This window comes from Elaeis guineensis, chromosome 1, assembly GCF_000442705.2.
Source record: "Elaeis guineensis isolate ETL-2024a chromosome 1, EG11, whole genome shotgun sequence".
Classification (NCBI taxonomy): Eukaryota; Viridiplantae; Streptophyta; class Magnoliopsida; order Arecales; family Arecaceae; genus Elaeis; species Elaeis guineensis.
The window spans coordinates 6,459,852-6,480,659 of NC_025993.2; positions in this window are offsets into that span (position 1 = coordinate 6,459,852).

The window sequence follows — 20,808 nt, forward strand, 5'->3', positions numbered from 1 at the left end:
TTTGACAATGATTAGATGGCTATCAAGTTCATCCATGACAAACACCAGTTCTCGTCCCTTGATTCAGGATTTCTGGAGAATGGAGGCTACTCTACGGTCATACGAGATGATACATATTTATAGAGAAGCTAATATATTGTGGACAAGATAATGTCGTGTATGGCCAACCGTACCTGATCTATATATATTATACATTGCTTTGAGGTTGTGACAAATATTTTTTCTGATTTTTTGTATATTTTAGTTTTTTTATTCTCATGGATATATTTACTCTAGATTGGTATAATTAATTTGATTTATCAAAAAAAAAATAAAGACATGTCATCCAGCAAAACCAAGCTCCTAAAAAAAAAAAAAAGTAGGCCATGGTTTTCTTCCAAGTCCTAAAATGTTGCCGAAGGTTACTTTCATGGCGCTATTGCGAATGGACTAGTCTTCTGCAAACGCTGCTTTCAGAGGAGCTGTTCTCATTGGGCTCGGTCGTCCCTAGACTGCATCATATGGGATCCAAAATGTTCTGACGTTTGATACCATGTCTGCTTATGCCTGAGCTGATATAGGAACATCAAGGTATTTTTCTGGATGATGTGATCTTTTGAGCAGTTTTTTTTTTTTGAAAACCCGGCCTTTATTAAAGACTAAAAAAATTATAAAATGGAGGATGAAAAATTTAAAAAAGTTATAATAATTTGGTATATGGAACAAGATAAAACAAAATGAAAAGAAAAATATAGTTTTTATGAAGATCTCTTGGAATATTTTTAACCTTCACTCAAAATCTTCTACAAATCTTCCGAAATTTGAACGAAGATCTTGGTCACATAACAAAAATCAGTCAGTGAAAATTTTTGGGTTAATTGTGGACATTTTTGGGTCCAGTCATTCTCATCTGATAAGCTTGTGAAATTGAATGATGACTTAGACAATGATCATGCTATATGTATATGGACGCTTATGATATTGTAAATAACTGTGTTATTTTCTGAAAAGAAGAATGTCAGGAACAGTAGCAGCAGAAAGATGCCCTGGTGGATGGTGCCTTGTTGAATTGAATAAGTTAACAAAGAAAAGCTGAAAATGTATGGAATCTGTTGCATGCCCATGTGAGAAGTTGCATCATGCTCTTAGTATGTGTCCTGAAACCTAGTCTTATCATGTTGAATGCTGAAGGAATATTTTTTTTTTCCAACCCAGAAAGCAATCTCATACATAGGTAGATGTTGATACCTAAAAGAAAAATGCTGAAGTGACACATCCACAGATGTATCAGGACTGAATTCTGTCTAGGTGATAACAGGGGTCATGTCCTTGGCAAGGGCCCCCTATAGAAGCCTTTTTTTTTTGGGGCATTAATCATGATGTTTCAGGATTATCCATTCAGATGCATGTCATTTTGGCATTGCTCCTACCTAACATACATGCCCCCCAAATTGAGATTTTCCTCAACTCAGTTATCCTGATGGGCAAATTCAGAGCTTTATTGGTGTCCTAAATCTGTGATCCCACTAAATCAGCATTTCAGCAGCTCAATTTGCAAGGAACAATGTTGAGCTTGTCGTACAACAATTTGCAGGGAAACGTATTTGATAGTGTTAAGGGTCTAGATTTTCTATTTTCTAAGCAAGGAATTTGATGGAATCTGTGTACAATAAATTAAAATGACCAATATCTTAAAACCTTTCTCATTGAAGACTCCAATTTTCTGACATTCTTTTCTTTTGGAGCAAAAAATTGTAACATTACATCTTTGTTTTTTACTTTGCAGCATGCCCCACTTGCATTTATTGTTGATATATTGTATATTAGAAGAGTAGTGAAGTTTTTTTATAACATATCCCACTACAAGTTTCCATTGCACAAATGTGATTGACAATGGACTCTAGTGTTCATGCTAAGTGGATGACACAAAATAAAGCTATTGGTTGAGCAAAAAGTTTTCATCATATGAAGGATTGCAACCATCAACCACCTCACCAGTATCCTGACTTGATCTCATGGAAGATACAATATTCAAAAACCATACTAGATGCTAATACATATAATAGAAACAACCGCACGCACTCGCCACCTAGTTTCATCTAATTTATTTGGTGCGCCCCACAAAATTAATAGGTCATTTAGCTGGCAATTGTCCTGCTAGAATTAAAGCATTTGTTGTCTGCTTATAATTGCTTCTAGAAAATTTTTGTCAAGATAATTACAATTGGAACTAGAGAGCTTTGCAGTATGACTTTTGCATCGTAGAGCTCTTTAACACCATGAGCAGCCATGTTATTTTCTCTGAGACAAGTGGCCCTTCTTAGTCACCATGATGTGTTATATATCGTATTAATAGTATGTCGATATGCTTTGTATTGCACTAGCAATGTCTCGTCATATTTCAGAAATAAATGAGAGCTATTAATCTTTAAAATAGATGATGTTGCAGCTATCCATAACAGTTTAAGATTCTGTGGTGCAGAAGTTGTACTCCAGAGAATTCAAATACTTGCAATTGTCCTGTAAAAGAGAGAGAGAGAGAGAGAGAGAGAGAGGAAAAAAAAAAAAGTCTGGCTCACTTATTAGAGGCCAGCTTTTTGAAACTAACAATCCTTTATAATTTGGTCGGTGGTAGAACATGAGGTTTGAATTGTTTGCCACCCTGAGCCAATCTGCATCTACTTCACGCCTTGGCTTATACTTGACATCAAGCATTGAACAGCCTGGCTTTAGACTTCCTTTCTAGTATGTATGATGAACTTTGAAAAAAAAATAAAGTTGGTAAAAGATTCGCTTCAGTTGTAAATGTCCTGGCAATCATCTAACAACCCAAAAACATCACAAAAAGTTATTCCACATCATTAAATGCAAAATAAAGAATGAAACGATTCCATTCAATCATGTCTTTGAGAAAACAATGTGAAACGATAAAAGGTTTCAAGGTTTAAATCCAATATATATCCCCCTTAACATGCGGATAGCGAGGGAGAAAAGGAGGATTCAAGACAAAACACCAACCTAAACCCCCGGAAAATTCTAGTTTCTTTAGTCTCTTTACCTTGCTTGAGAGAAACCCACGTCCAAACCTGCCAACAAACTGATATCAACCTTGAAAGCTCATATCAAGTCAAGAGAGTTCCATTTCTCTTCTTATAAATTGACCCACAAACCACCATCACAAGCGTGTCTTCTTTTTTGCTCAAGAAAACTGAGATGTTAGCGTATGGATGCACAATCATATGGATTCGATGGCCTCATTCTAGGCTGATTATTGGGCTCAAAATCTGGTGTATATAATGGTGTATATTCGCTGTATAGATGTTAAGAATAATCCTATTTGAGAAATATATTAATTACGAGATCAATTAGATAACAGAATTTATATGATCCATCGTATATAGAGCCCCTTATAATATGAAAAGTAATATACAATTATTGTTTTCCTATGATATCGGAGCAGGCAACATTTTTTTCTTTGTTCTCCGGCGCCATCACCGTTACCACCATCACCATTACAGAAGTGGAAGAAGTCTTGATTTTGGTTGATTTTCCAATCCTTCGATGCTTTCTTGATGCAGTTGCCACCGTATTCTTATTCCTCGACAAAGTATAAGTCATGTCATGAAATCTGGTTGCCGGAACCCCAAATGCACCCTCACGTGCCGCTTGTTTTTTTTGCTGACTCTGTTGACGTGCTTCACGCATGTCGCGCTCCAGCTGGCTCCATTTACCGTTGCGTCAGCAAGCCACATCAGCCTCCTTCTCGCTGCGTCAGCATGCGTCGCCAACGTGCTCCACCAATGTGCTCGTCACGTCATCCGAGTGCACGTTTCAGTGAGTCAACTCAACTCTTCTGGTTTGGCTCGATCAATAGTTTTCTTTGACCTACCGGTTCCCCTCCATTCCATTCCTTTTCTGCCATTATTTTGGTCAAATTTCAATTGCTTACTTGAGTTTTAAGCCTTCCTATCGAGAAATTTGATATTTCATTACCCATACATACCAACTTCAATGGTGGCAATTATCTACTCTGACAACAAGAAATGTATAGTTTCTTGAAGGGCAGAAGGCTTTGGAGTTACGTGTCGGGCATTCACAAATATCCTATCCGACAACCTAATGAGAGTGATGAAAAATTTTTTAACCGTGCGTTACGACGATTGGGATTACAAGAATCACCAAATCCCCACGTGGTTACGGAATACCTGTGCCCCTTCTGTCAAGAGACAATTTGGGAGGCTTACCACCACAAAAGAAGTTTGGGATCTCTTGGCATGTCTTTATTCTACTACCGATGCGGCTCATCAGTATAAATTGTTCAGTGACTTGTCTCATTTGAAGCAAAAGGATGAACAGTCTATCAATGCATTCCTAGCCCAGATACAGGATATTTATGATCAAGTAGCATATAGTGATCCTATTGGGATATACCGACCGACCCTGACGCCGACTCACCGACGGGTCACGATACCGACCCATCCTCGATGCCGACTCACCGACGGATTCCGATGTCGATCCATCCTCGAGAATGGACCGATCGACTTTGCCCGTCTGACGACGGGCAACACCAACGGTAACTACCGATCATGCCCGACTGGAACGTGTCGGCCTAACAGGCCAACACTGCCTCCGATCGCCTGAAAGCCGATCTCGCATCACCGACTCCCTGTCGGGTGGGACATCACCGACTCCCTGTCGGTTTGGACAACCGACGTCCGACCTCTACAGATCCTTCTGGACGCCGAACGAGCGGCATGAGCCGCAGTCCTGTCAAGGACATACCGTGCAACCGCCAGGGGACGTTGTCCTGCCAGGAACCTGGGGCGCTGTCCTGCCAAGAACACGAATTAATTCCTAGGACCTGTCAGCTCGTCAACGACGTGACAACCCCCGGCGATTTGACAACTCTTCAGTTGTCTACATCACCGACGGCGGGACCATACCACCTCTTACTATAAGATGGGGTAAGGCAGCAGCTTGGGGGGATTCCTTTCTCTCTCTCTCGCTCTCTCCACCGCTGAGTCTCCTGAATCCTCTCTACTGTTGCCTAGTCTCCTCTCTGATTTGACCGTCGGAGGGTCTCCATCGGAGGCATCTCCGGTCAGTGTGGATTTTTCCGTGCAGATGCTCATTCCCAACGATCAGGCGACGAAGGGATTAGCCGCAACAGATCCTAAATTGGAATATGCCAACGATCTTGCCAAATACCATGCTTACAGAGATTGTTTGTACGTGTATCAGCTTCTCATGGCCTTTCAAAATGATTTCGAACCAGTTCATGCTTCCTTGCTCCATCGACATCCTCTTCTTTTCTTAGAGAAGGTTGCAGTAGAATTACTCTCTAAAGAGACATGGCTGGCTACTTTCCCAGACAATCAACTGTTGCTCCCTCTGAATCAATACTGACAACTTCAACTCAACCACCCAAAAAGGGTTATTGCTACTACTGCAAGTAATCTGGACACCATATTGCTAAATGCCCCATTCAACCTCCAAAGCTAACTACAAGGCTAGGTTCTCGATCCTGAGGTAACAAGAACTTAGCAATCACTACTACTGCTGCCACCAACGAGTCCTCTCCAACTTCTGGTACTGTTTTCTTGGGAGACCTGGTAACTCTTCTCAAGCATGATTATTCTTAACATCTATATAGGAAATATACACCATAATGTACACCAGATTTTGACCCCAATAATCAGCCTAGAACGAGGACATTGAATCCATATGGTTATGCATCCATATGATTATGTTAACAAAAAGAATCAACCCTTTTTATTTTTCCTTGTTTTGAGAACTGACAATTACCACATAAACTGATGCAGAGGATTGCTGGGCTCGGTTGGACCACTTTAATTACCATAGATAGGACTGGATAGGATTTGAGAGCAAGATTCACCGTATCAAAAAGTCGAGTCACAAGCCGAATTTTCAGAGACCATAATTGGAACATACAATGTCCAATCGAGATGATTTTTTTTTTAATTGAATAATTTTTTGAGATTTATGATATGACACTCGATCCATTAGAAGATAGTGCCCCTAGCAATTATCCCCAAATTCCTTAGTTTGGGATCTAAAATAAGACAATCAAACCAAAATTTTTTTTTTTAGGTAACACTTGATCGGACGTAGCTTTTAATATAAGAAGAATTTAGTGAAATGACAAAAGCAAAGTTACTATAGGAGTTGAGATTTATCATATGAGAAATTTTAGCTTTTCTACATTATTTCTACTAAATATGTCTATTTGAAGTAAACTAAAATTGTCAAAAATAGGAAGAGGAACCTAATTTAAATTGTGTAAGGATAGACCTTACTATTATAAATAGAGACTGTGTATCTTAGTTTTGAATAAATCAATAGAGAAAAGGGAACTTAAGTCTTATTTTTGAATTTCTTCTGGTTTCTTCAAGTTTTTTTTTTTGAGAGATTCGAGTTGAGTGGATTGAGAAAAATCTTCCTCCTCCTCGATCAAATTATTAAAAAATTTTATTATAAATAAAATTTTTTATTACACCATCTTAAACGGGAGCTAAACTGTATATATTCTTCAAATTCTTGGTCTAGTCATAAGTAGATATAGAAGTTATTGAGGAATAACATAGTTCCATATCAGATAAGTTAAAATTTTTATGGTGTATACCGTACTTTTAGGCCCATGCATCTAAATATTCAAAATTTTAGATAAAATGTTAATATAACATAGTTCCTTCTCATCCACCGAAATCTTTCATATTCTTACTCACCAATCCACATGTTGCCTCGTTCTACCTTTCAGGCTCTCTATGTAAAAAGAGCAGTTGAGGAAGGCTAAATATATCTCCATCCTCTAAAGTTTGCATTAAGTAGGAAGGCCAAAAATAATTGATGCTTTCTTTGTCCCTCAGTACAAAAAACTTGATTACAGCTCATGAAGCATGTCACATAGCAAAAAGATTGGTTCATTTTATAATTCTGTCCCTTTCTTTTTTCAATATACATCATTCCATAATTCCTAGAAATTTAAAGAGGGGCCAGGGAAAGAAGCATTTAATCCAAGTCCCCAAAGCATCTCCCAATCTAGTCTTGCCCTGCATGGCCTAGCCTTGGCCCACCTACCAAGAAGCAAATGGTAGTCCGAGTCCCAAAAGCATCCCCCTACTCTAACCAAGAAAAAGAACGGTCGAGGACAAGCCAATTCGCAGGTCCACTGGGCCCGGGTAAGGATGGAATTCAAGACCATCACCTTGGGAGAACAACTTTTCCCCAAGATAGATTTGTGTTGCCAATTATCTATGGTTGAAAGATGCTCCATGGTACACTGTGGTCAGACCTTTCCCTGCGATGGGACTTGGCCTCAGCTGCTGCAAAGGGCCAATACCAGAACCATGGCGTCACAGGTGGCTCCAAAAGTGTCACCACCAGAATGGATAAGGCTGCACCAAACCAGTCTAAAGTCTACATCTATTTGTGAGTGCTCCAAGATTTTTGTTTTTGTACCCTACTGACAGTACAGTTTAGAATGGTTATCAGAAGTGACCATTATAATATTATTCTAAGGCAAAGCCATAACGAAGATAACTTTGGTTTAAAGCAATGAATTATATAATGATATCATAATGACTGTTGTAATGATCTGAGAGACCTCCGACCTAACAGGTTTTTGTTAGCAAGAATTATTTCATTATAATGATCATTATTTTACACTTTTATTATAATCTTTGTAAATAATATTTTTGAATTTAAATATACAATCCGGCAGTCAAATGCAAGCGGGTGATCAGCCACTCTTGTGTACGTATAATCCATACTTTTTTGCAGTAATACAATCCAAGAAGCTCTAAGAAAATGCTTGCCAAATCTTATGTGCGAGGAAGATATAGGAAATGAATATTGCTTTGCATAATGGTGCAACGATAATTGTAATAATTTTTGTTGGGACAAGTCAATCGATTTTTGACTCTGATTCTATATCAATCGTATGAATATATTACATCGATTTATAATCGACTGACCGACCGACAGTCGGCTTTATCAATCAATGACAGACAACTCGGTTAACCCCCGATCGAAGACCATCGACATATCAGAGTTATCGATCGATACTTATTCGGATCTCCAAAACTACCGACTTATCACTATTACCGACATATAGTCGGGCTATTTTCTCAAAACACCATAACCATTATGAACGGTTATCAATTACGTGTCACGGTCATTAGTGAGAATAAACAACCCATTAACTCCATGATTATGACCCGATAATTTAGCACCATAAAAAATGGGATCACGTGCTCAACGGTTATGTCAGAATCATCTATAAAAGGAAGGTAAATGAATAGCACGGGTAAGACAATTCTGAGTGAAGACTTGGTCATTTCAAATTCTCTTTATCTGCTGTTCACCAACCCCCTTTCTGACTTAAGCATCGGAGAGCCTCCGTCGGACATAATTTCGATCTATTAGGACTTCATTTTGCAGGTGATCTTCATCGACGACAGGCGCAACTGGGGATTGACTGCAACAGATTGACGCGTCAGGTAGGGAGCGACTATAATCAACCATGCCAAAAATCAGAGCTCAACTTTCAATTAGATCGGTGAGGCAGTCTTTTCATCGGGAAGATGTTCCTCTCCCACCTCCAGTGGCAAAGTTCAGTTCTTCACGTCTTATGGTGACCACAGATGCACGATTGCTGCACTCATGCAGCAAATGAAAGTTTTGATGGAAGCGGTCCAAAACCTCTAGCAGCAGCAAATCCAGCAACAGCAGCCATCGGTGGAGCAGTCGGTGGCTCAATCAGTGCTATCCTGGCATAGCCGCCGTCCTCCACGGCATTCACCTTCTTCATTTTTGGAGTGATGACTGTCTCGACACTCCCATCGTGCCACTCATCATTTGCGGCATTCTCCCTCTCCTTCTCATGCATATAGTATCAGGAAGGGAAAACAGCTGCGGACACATTCTGCTTCTCCTTCTTCGAGCTCTTCAAAGAGTTCTACCCCTAAAATTTTTCAGCAACGACGGCTTGACGACTATGAACGTAAGTTTAGAAAAATTGATCGTCAACTTGTCCGACTTCAGGTGGAAAGTCAGAAGTCTTCCAATGATTACGACTTCCACACTGCCCAACCTCTCTCTCTGTGCATCTTGGATGAACCAATTCTCTCTCAATTCAAGATACCGCAGATGGAGTCATACGATGTCTCTACTGACCCGATCGATCAATTGGAGAGCTATAAGGCTCTCATGATGATTCAGGGGACAACCGACACCCTCTTATGCATTGACTTTTCGATAACTCTTCAGAAGGCTACTCGAGCTTGGTATTTTGGGCTTCAGTCAGAGAGCATCAACTCTTTCGAGCAGCTTAAGCATTCTTTCATGACCTACTTCAGTAATAGTCGAAGGCCGTCACGGACATCGGATAATCTCTTCTCAATCAAGTAAGGTGAGATAGAGACTTTGAGGGATTTCATAGCCCAATTTAACACGGCCGCACTTGAGGTCAGGGATCTCAATGAAGACATGGCTATATCGACCATGAAAAAAGATCTGAGGAGATCAAGATTCACCTACTCTCTGATAAGACTCTCTCTCGGACCTATGCTGAACTTCTAGAGCGTGCGTACAAATATTTTCGTGTGGATGAAGATACTTCTAACCGACGCCAAACAGACGAAAATGATCAGAAGAAGAAACAAAAAAAAAATGAAGCTCCAGTCGAATTAAGTAGACCGATTGTCAACAAGCGAGCTTCATCTCAACGATGGAGTCCGAAGTCGAACAACTATGGTAGGTATGACTCCTACACTCCTCTTTCTACTCTCCATATGCAGATCCTGATAGAGATCGAAGGAGAGTACTTACGACATCTCCCATCAATGAAAGTACCATCGAGGAGTCAAGACAGGAAGAAATATTATCGATTCCATCGTGATCATGATCACGATACCGAACAGTGCATCCAGCTCAGGGATGAGATAGAGGCTCTGATTTGATGAGGCTATCTCAGAAAATTCTGACGTGATCGTCCGACCCAACCTCCCGCCGATCAATAACCTCAGCCGCAAGTTGAGAAGACACTCAACAATCGACCAACGATGGGAATAATCAACATGATCTCTAGGTGACAGAAGAACTGGAGGGCAACTTCCGAAGAAAAGTCAGCAAAAAAATGATGACTCGACAATATAACTATCTTTTTAAAAAATGATGTTCGGAGAATACAAACTCTCTATGATGATGCTATCGTTGTTTTGGCAATGATAACAAATTATGATGTAAAAAAAAATTTAGTGGATAATGAAAGCTCGACGGATGTTTTGTTTTACTCGACTTTCTCCCGAATGCGACTATCGATTGATCGACTCAGAAGAGTCTCGACGTCATTAGTCAACTTCACTAGAGATGCGGTTACTGTGGAAGGAGAAATCACTCTCCCACTAACCGCTGGAACTGAACCATAATAGAGTACTGTTCTCGTGACATTCATGATTATTCAAATTTTTTCGGCTTATAATGCTATACTCGGACGATCTAGACTTAATATTCTGAGAGCAATAGTCTCAACTTATCATCTACTAGTCCAATTTTCGACAAGAAATAGAGTCAGAGAGATGCATGGTGATCAACAACTTGTTTGATGCTGTTTGTTGATTTTTATACAAAATAATCAATATGAAGACTCTTTGTCCGTTGATAAATTGGATCTAAGATAAAATGAAGAAAGGGATGAACCAACCGAGCAACTGATTTTTATCCCATTAAAAAAAGAAGATCCTGAGAAGACGATCTAAATTAGATCGCAACTGTCTGATCTGAAGTGGCAGCAGCTAATAAATCTACTCAGAACGAATGCCGATATTTTTGCTTGATCGGCTACTGACATGCCAGGTATTCCTTCGGAGGTAATAACTCATCGGCTAAACATTGATCCAAAGGTTAAGCCGGTGAGACAAAAAAAAAATCTTTTTGCTCTTGAAAGACAGAAGATCATCGACGAAGAAGTTGACAAGCTCTTCGTAGTTGACTTCATCAGAGAAGTTACTTATCCCAATTGACTCGTTAATGTAGTGATGGTGAGAAAGATCAATGAAAAATGGAGAATCTGCATCGACTACACAAATCTAAATGAAGCTTGTCTGAAGGATAGTTTTTAATTGTCAAAAATTGACCAACTAGTTGATGCAACTTTGGGACATCGACTCTTAAGCTTCATAGATACCTTTGCAGACTACAATCAAATTCAAATGGCACCTGAAGATGAGCAGCACACAGTCTTCGTAACCGACAAAGGCATCTATTGTTATAAAGTAATGCCTTTTGGTTTAAAAAATGTTGGAGCCACATATCAACAGCTAGTCAATAAAATCTTTAAGACGCAGATCAAGTGAAATATGAAAGTTTATATGGATGATATGCTGGTGAAAAGTCCTCAAACTATTGATCATATCCAGGATTTGGAAGAAGCCTTCAGCATATTTTGACGACATCAGATGAAATTGAATCTGAGTAAGTGTGCATTTGGAGTAACTTCTAAAAATTTTTTTGAATTTTTTATGTCGCAACGAGGAATCGAGACTAATCTCGAGAAAATAAAGGCTATCATCAACATGAAGCATCCTTGTTCCAAGAAAGAGATACAGCTACTCAATGAAAGGATCGCCGCACTCAGCCGATTCATCTCAAGATCAACAGAAAGATGTTTGTCCTTTTTCAAAATCTTAAGGCAAGCAAAAGACTTCTCATAGTCAGACGAGTGCCGACAGTTTTTCGAGGACTTAAAAAGATATCTTACATCTCCACCACTGCTTGTAAAATCAAAGGTCGGAGAAACTTTATATCTCTACTTAGCGACATCGATGGAGGCAGTTAGCTCGATACTTGTCCAAGAGGATGAAAATCGAATTTAACGATCAATCTACTACACTAGCAAGGTGCTTCACAATGCTGAAATGAGATATTCAAGAGCAAAAAAAATGATCTACGCTCTAATCATATCATCAAAATGACTTCGCCCATACTTCTAAGCATACTCTATTGTCATCTTGACAGATCAGCCGTTGAAGACAATCTTACACCGACCTAATACATCAGGTCGAATGGCAAAGTAGACAATAAAGCTTGACAAATTTGATATACAATATTGTCCACGTCTATTAATGAAGATGCAAGTTTTGGCCGACTTCATCGTCGAGTGTATAATACCTGATAATAATCCTGAGGATGAAGCTAATGATAAAATAAAGCAGGCCATGACTCCCGAACCTAACTTAACGTCGGCATGGGTGCTACATATTGACGAAGCATCTAATACACAGGGCAGTAGAGTCTGTCTCATCCTCATCAATTTCGAAGGGGTTATTATTGAATATGTCATTCGATTCAATTTTAAAGCTTCGAATAATCAAGCTAAATATGAAGCACTCTTAGCCGGCTTAAAAATTGCCATGGAGCTTGATATTAATAGCCTGAAAGTCTTCACAACTCATAATTGATTGTTGGACAGATCAAGGGTGAATTTAAAGCCCGAGATCCTGTTATGATGAAGTATCTTCAGAAGGTAAAAGATCTTATGTCCACTTTGAAGTATTTTGAGATCTTTCAGATCTCAAGGGCAGAAAATGCTCGAGCCGACGTACTTTAGCGACTCACAACCACTCCTTTCAACTCGCTGGGTTGGATATTCGTCAAATACCTTGAACAGTCGAGTATTGATAAAGTCAAAGAAGTGCTACAAATCACTGATGAATCAAGCTAGATGGATCCGATTGTCCAGTACTTGACTGATGAAACTCTCCCTACGGATCTCTCAGAAGCCAAACGACTCAGATGGACGGCCTCATAATATATTTTGATGAATGGTCAATTATATAAAAGATCATTTTCTCTTCCTTTACTGAAGTGTTTGGAACTAACAGATGCCGACTATGCACTTAGAGAAGTTCACGAAAAAATTTATGAAAATTACTTGGGGGGTAAATCTCTAACTTACAAAGTCTTACGACAAGGATATTATTGACCCATCATGAAGAAAGATGCAGCTGAACTTATCCGAAGGTGTGAACTATGTCAGAAATATACAAATATATAATACCAATCGGTCAGTCAGTTGACATCAATTGTGGCACCATGATCCTTCGCACAATAAAGAATCGACATACTTGATCTTTTCCCTTCGGATCTGGTTAAAGAAAGTTCATAGTGGTAGCCATCGATTACTTCACCAAGTGGATGGAAGCTGAACCTCTAGCACAAATCACTGAGAGTAAGATGAAAGATTTCATTAAAAAATCAATCATATGCAGATTCGATTTATCACACACCATCATCACTGACAATGATCGATAATAATCAGAACTTCAAAGAGTTCTGTGCAAAATTTCATATTATGCATAAACTCATATCGGTTGGCCATCCACAATCCAATGGTGAAGTGAAAGTGACAAACCAAACAATCCTGTATGAACTCAAAACTAGATTAAATGAAGCTAAAGATCTCCGGGTGAAAGAATTATATCCGATCTTATAGGCATATCGAACGACTCCTCGCATACCAATGAGAGAATCACCATTCAATTTGGCTTATGGAATAGAAGCAATGATCTCACTTAAGATCGAATTACCATCAGCGAGAGTGGAGCAATACAATGAGTCGAGCAATTCAGAATATCGGAGAGTCGATTTAGATCTACTTTCAAAAGTCTGACAACAAGCTCAAGTTCGGATGGCAGCACATCGATAAAAAGTAGCCCGACATTATAATGCAAAAGTTAAACTGAAGGTCTTCCGTCTAGGAGATTTGGTCTTAAGGAAAGCAGAAGTCTCAAGATCTTTGGATCAAAATAAATTATCTCTGAATTGAAAATGACCTTATAGAATAATCGAGATACTTAGACCGAATGCATATCGGCTGAAAACCCTTGAGAGAGCAACAATTTCTCAAACATGGAATGCTGACAACCTAAAGATGTATTATCAATAAAGTTGTTCATATGTACAGTATTCAGAATGAAACATTGAATTTCAGAATCACAAAAATTTCGACCAACTACAAAATGATTTTAGACTGATAATTAGATGGTCAGTTCTTATCGACTATATTTCGATTTATTACTGTAAAAATTGATACATCGACTATATCTCGACCTTCACTGTAAAAGCCGATATATTATCTGTATCTCAGTACCGACTATATCTCATCTTTCTATTGTAAAAGCCGACTCTAGTCGAATGACTATTATGCTGACTTAGTTTTAATTAAGTAAAATATTATGCTAATACGATCTAGATCGGATTGAAATTATACCGACTAGACTACGGTTGGTCGAAGAATATTCGATTTGTCACCGATTATCAAATAACTAGACATACTAATCCGACTATGGTCAGTCGAAGGATATTCGGCTTATTATCATTATCCTAATACCTAAAAAGTATGTCAATGGATATTCGACTAACGGATAATTCTACAAATATTACTGAATATTCGACTTGCCGATCGATATTCGGTAGTCATAATAATTCTACGACATTGCAGATATATAAGGAAAAAAGAATCTATATTTTAAAAAAAAATTCATTCATTGAAAAGAAGATTATAAAATTAAATCGAAGTTCGATTACAAAAATTTTTGATTACAAGAAGAAAATAAAAATATTACATCGATCACCAGTTGTCGTCTCTGTCTTTTTACTCCGGCGCAGCATCAACGACTGGAACATCTTCTGGTGCGTTCGATGCAACATCTTCAGTCAGCATAGCTGCTTCTCCGACAGCTCCATCTTTCGAGATAAGAGGGATGATGCTGCTGAAGTCTAGATTCGGATACAACTTTTCATCGTATCTCGACTGTCCTCGTACCCGATGCAATAAGAGATGAACCCACCTTTAAAGATTTCTTCTTTGAACTCTTCTGAGTTCTTGAAGTTCTCGATGGCTTGGTTCAAAGCTTCTTTTGCCGACTCTACTTCTGCTTTCGCTAGCTCAGCATCAGCTCTCGTGAAAGCCGACTCATCATCGGCCAGTGCCAATCTTTCCAAGATGGCCTGATGTCTTCCACATTCAGCTTCAAGTTCTTCAATGCACCCATCCCTTTCTTGTCGAAGCCGATGGATGGAGTATTTCTTGCTCTTGATCCGCAACTCAAGAGATAAGATATTCTGACGAGCCGACTCAAGTTCGGCTCTGAAAGATTGTAGATCGACAGTCAAACGGGAGACTTCTTCTTGAAGCTTCACCTCCCGCTTAGTTGCTGTCTGGAGGTATTCAAGAGCAATCATCTTCTCAGCATTGGCAACCGCCACTTTGTCCATCTAGGACCGATGGAACTTAGCAATCTTCTGATAGCCGACCTCCAAGTCATGTATATCATGCACCCACTGAAAATAGAACATAAGTCAGATAAGTCAGATCAAATCAAAAAAAAAAAATGAAAGGACTTACCCCGAGTATCATTGACTCACCCTCAGAAACTCTGATGTCAAAAAGAACCGAGTGAGCTACCGACAATCCATCATCTGTCGAAGTCGTCGGTGCCTTCCCCTGATCTTCTGTCGATAGCCCCACGCTTGAGAATGCAAAAAAGTCAGAGCTCGATTACGCCCAAGAGGATTCCACTGGAGGAATGACTGGTGCAACTGTAGATTGTTCAGGCTTGATTGCGACTTCCACTATGATTCAAACTTTTGCTGGTGGAGCTGCTGACAGTATTGCTGCAGCCCCATCTTCTCCTGCTGCCCCATCTTCAATAGATGGTACCTCAATGAGCATTGTCGGCCATCTTCAACAGATGGTACCTCAATGAGCATTGTCGAAGCTGACAATGCCAAAATCGGCTCAGGAATCGATGCCGATGGTATGTCGGATTCCCTCACTGGCGTAGATGAAACAACTGCTTGACCCTTCTTCGACGATCGAGAGGGTCTAGCTTTGGATGCTGTCTTCTTCTTGACAGCATGCTGACGAATATCTGCAGCCGATACTCATATCCTCGACTGCATAGCTGCAATTAGAATAAAAAAATCAGTATAATTCAAAAACAAATAAGATAAAAATAAAAGTGATCAACTATGCTATACCTAAGGAGGTGACCGAACTAAGTCAGGCATCGTAGAGAGCTTATTCAGTCATCAGCTTTCTCTATGGTGAAACTGCCATGTCTTTCAGCCTGTGAAAATCTTTCTGATCATCGACCTCCGTCTGACTATTCTCGTTAGGGCCGGTCCTTAGATCACCCCAGCATGAAGGAAAGCCCCAGGGGGAAGGAGAAGAAACAAAAAAAAATTGATTCTTCCATCCATGAATGGACGATGGAAGACCGGTGATGAAAAAAGATCTTTTCTCGGATTGAAAAACCACCAACTCTTGGCCTTAAGATGAGGTCGAGGAACAAAAAAAGTTCGAAAAAGAGAAGGATGAGGCTCAGTCGATATGAGCTGACACAGCAAAGCAAAGCTAATTATTAGTCGGATAGAGTTCGGTGCCAGCTGAGCAGGGCAAAAGCCATAGTAATCGAAAAAATTTTGGACAAACTCCAGAATCAAAAATCGAAGACCAGTCCGAAGGTCTTCAACATAGAAGGCAACCTGGCTCGGAGGCGGGGAGTTCACCCGACCATCAAAATTAGGAGCGAAGAACTGATACTACTTCGGGATACGATATTACTCCCGAAACCATTTAACATTAGGTCCAGATAAGGAAGAAGCCTCTACTTTAGGATTCGAAGGAGAGTCATCGGTCGGATTTTTCGACCGACTATCCTGAGAAGAAGTCCTAGCCATGAAGATGGAAAAGTAGAGAAAATCCTAAAACAAAAACTCAAAGGGGAAACGGACTCAAGAAAAAGGATGAGAAAACTTGACCTGAAAGCCAAAAAAAAGGGGCGGAGAAGAGACCTTGGAGCTCTCTGGTACTGGGGCGATCTTCCGGCAGAACCTTCTGCAGCAGAGGATGGTGACAAAATGCAAAGTAAAATTTTGACTGAAAGCGACCCTATATATATAGGATCCTTCAATGATCCAAATGAAATCAGTCAAATTTGAATCTCATCAGATGATGACACGTGGTAATATCCTGACCGACCATTGGTCAGATGGTTCGACGTACCTGCTCCTGATCGTACCACCTCACCGTTATCCTCATGAACAGCTCCGATCTAATGATGTTCGGACACGTGGTCAAGATCTACTAGTCAGAATCATATCATCCGGTACTGAATTATCTTCCTGAAACGACGTCCGGTGCCGAATTGTCCTGTCGAAATGACAGTTTAATAATGATTTCACAGGTATCAAAACAGCAAAACAGTCGAAGATCTCTCGTATTCTAAAAATTTCATAAAGGACAGCAGTTGAGTCGGGACTCGAGGCAACACAAGATGACTCCCTTCATTCAATATGACAGACCATGTGATGGTATACACATCGGACCATCCTGGACTTAAAAGTGGGGGGCAACTGTTGGGACAAGTCAACCGACCTCCGATGCTAACTCTATATCGGTTGTATGAACACATTACACCGATTCACAATCGACTAATCGATCGACAGTCGGCTATTATCAACCAATGATAGACAACTCGGTTAACTCCCGACCGAAGATCATTGGCATATCAGAGTTATCGATCAATGCTCATTCGGATCTCCAAGACTACCGACTTGTCACTGTTACCGATATATAGTCGGTCTATTTTCTCAACACACCCTAACCGTTATGAACGATTATCAACTATGTGTCATGGTCATTAGTGAGAATAAACAATCCATTAACTTCATGATTATGGTCCGATAATTTAGTGCTATAAAAAGTGAGACCACATGCTCGACGGTTACATCTGAATCATTTATAAAAAGAAGGTAAATGAACAGTATGGATAAGATAATTCTGGGCGAAGACTCTGCCATTTCAAATTCTCTTTATCTGCTGTTCACCAACCCCCTCTCTGACTTAAGTATCGAAAGATTTCCGTTGGGCACAATTTCAGTCTGTGAGAACTTCGTTTCGTAGGTACTCTTCATCGATGACGGACACAACAGGAGATTGGCCACAATAATTTTAAACACTTTCTGATTTGGATGGTATAACCGTCGCCACTTGGCATGGGTTCAATGAGATTTTATCCAAAAAAAGAAGAGAAATTTATTAGAAATGATCAAGAATATTCCATGGGCAATCCCATAACAAAGACAACCATTATCTAATTGGTATGTGCATTATAATGCTATAATATTATCAATTGCAATAATTTCAAAGATCTCCCATTATATTTTACATCCATTATCCTACACCATTATTCATGTCATAATAAAAATATATTTTTTAAATTTAGATGTTCACACCAACACAAAAGAGTATAAGTTGATAAGGCTGCACCTAGCTGCTCTGTCTACATTCATTTGTGCATGTAATCTGAGACATGAGAGATATACAAACATGAATGCTTATCACAATGCTATAACGAAGACGAACATGATTTGATAGTTAAGTGATAGCCTGCATGATGGTGCAACGATGGTTGTAATGATTTTGAAGGCCTCCCATGATGTTATATATCCATATCCATAACATAAATGACAGCTATTATTTTATTGTAATGACCGTTATTTTACGGTTTCATTCTTATTATAATCCAAATTAATATTAATTTTAAATTTTTAATATGTATGCCAAGAGTAAAAAGTAAGTCACCGGCGCAAATTTATCCAAGTATTGTAACATCTACGTTCATCTACGCATGGTCCATAAGCTCTTTTTTTTTTTTATATATATAAATTTTTTTTAGTTTTTTTCTTTCTTTTCTTTGGTAATACAATTGTCTATCAAAGTAATAGAAACAAAAGTTATTATCACAGGCGGCCACCAAGAAAAATTAATTGCACTGCTGATATAGTTTAGAACTACAGGTTACATCTATACTATAACATAATTAAATTTTGAAAATATTTTACTTTTGCTTCCTATGTAATTTTTTACCAAAATTGCCCTTCAATTTTCTCATAATACATTGCTAATTTCTATGTCAATCATCCTGACCGGAAAACCAATATCCTAAATTATAAGAAAAGAAAGGAAAATAGTTACATTTAACTTCTTATTTTCTAGGGAGGCAAGTCTCTAACATCCCTTTTTTAAAATTTTTGATCCAAACACAGATTGCTTCTCCGTCTTTAAAAACAAAAAATATACCATTGTGCTCATTACAATTTATATACAACATAATTTATATTTTTATATTTTAATGACATAATGATGATTATTTACAAAAATTTAGGAGGCATTCTAACACTAGACTTTAAATAATAGCTGTTGATTTTTTTTATATTAATTATTATTTCACATTCTCATTCTTATCTTAATAAAGCAACATTTTAAATTATATATATATATAGCAGCATTATTTTTTGTTTTATTTTGATTAACAGATAATTAAATAAAGAAAAAATTATTATTTTTTCATTATTATCTTTTATTTTTTCATTGTAGCAGCCAATTATTGTTATTATATCAGCTAGTATCTTGTTCAGAGTGTAGAGGTCCGCCTGCTTCTTTTTTTTCAAGATAAATCTTGCTACCGGTATAAGAGGCAAACTTAGCCCTGAGTTTTGTAAGATATTTTATTTTTTAATTTTTTAAATATATTCATGCTAGATTGAGGTGGACACCTATTTGTACCAAAAAAAAAAAAAAAAAGCTCTACCATACACTGTGGTCAGACGCTTTCCTGCCGGGGGACTTGGCCTAAGCTTACTGATACACACCAACATTGAGACCATTGCGTCAGAATGTCTCCAATATGGCCATTACAAGTCGATAAGGCTGCACCTAACCACTCTTGCGTCCACATTCATTCGTGCATGCTCTATGATTTTTTCCCATCAAAGTTATAATTTATAAAGTTCAATCAAAATATATAAAAATGAAAATGGTTATTAGAAGTGATCATAATTCTATAGGCAAGGTGGCAATTGACAAAGACAACCATGATCCGAATTGGTAACAGCTTAGTAATGGTCTGAGAGATCTCCCATCACATCCATAATATGTTTTTGGATGACAAGAATTATTATGACCATTATTCCATGCTATAGTTCATTGTAATGACTATTATTTCACACTTATTAAATTAGTAAAATAATATATTTGAATATAAAAATATATGCCGGTACTAAGATTGTGTTTGGTAGATGGCAATCTATCCAGCTTGCTGGTAATTTAAAAAAGCTCAATCGGAGTATTGTGTTTGGTATATTTTTTGAATGGCAATTTGGATTGCCTTGGCAATCCAGATTACCTCCTAACAGATAATCTGAATTATCTAAAGGAAGGATGGCTATCCAGATTACTAAATATTTGATAATCTGATAATAAAATATTTGAACGAAATCATTCTCATCAAAAAAATATATTAATCACCCTTTCCCTCCATAACTCTGGACCGAACACGCACCCCCACCCCCCTGCGCAGCGCCACCATTGCTCCTTCGCACCTCCCCTCCCCACGAGGTGCCACCCGCCAGTCCCCCGTGCCTCCCCTCCAACCCCCCCTCCCGCGATCGAGTCGCCCGCCGCTGCTCCGCCCTCCCCTCCCCCTTCGCTCTCATGGGTGGCGGACGAGACTCCGGTGAGAGCAGAGTTAAAAGCGATCAGATCTAGGGGGTGGGGTGCGAAGAACTGGTGGGGTGGGTGACAGTGGCAGTGCAGGTGGGTAAGGGCAGCGATAGAGGCGACCTTGCGGTCGTGGGGTACAAATTCATCGAAGGGCCAGAGGGTGGGAGGAGGTGCAGACTGCCAAGGGGTGATGCCGGAGACACGATAGGCAGGGTGCCGCAAGGGATAGGGTGCGTGGA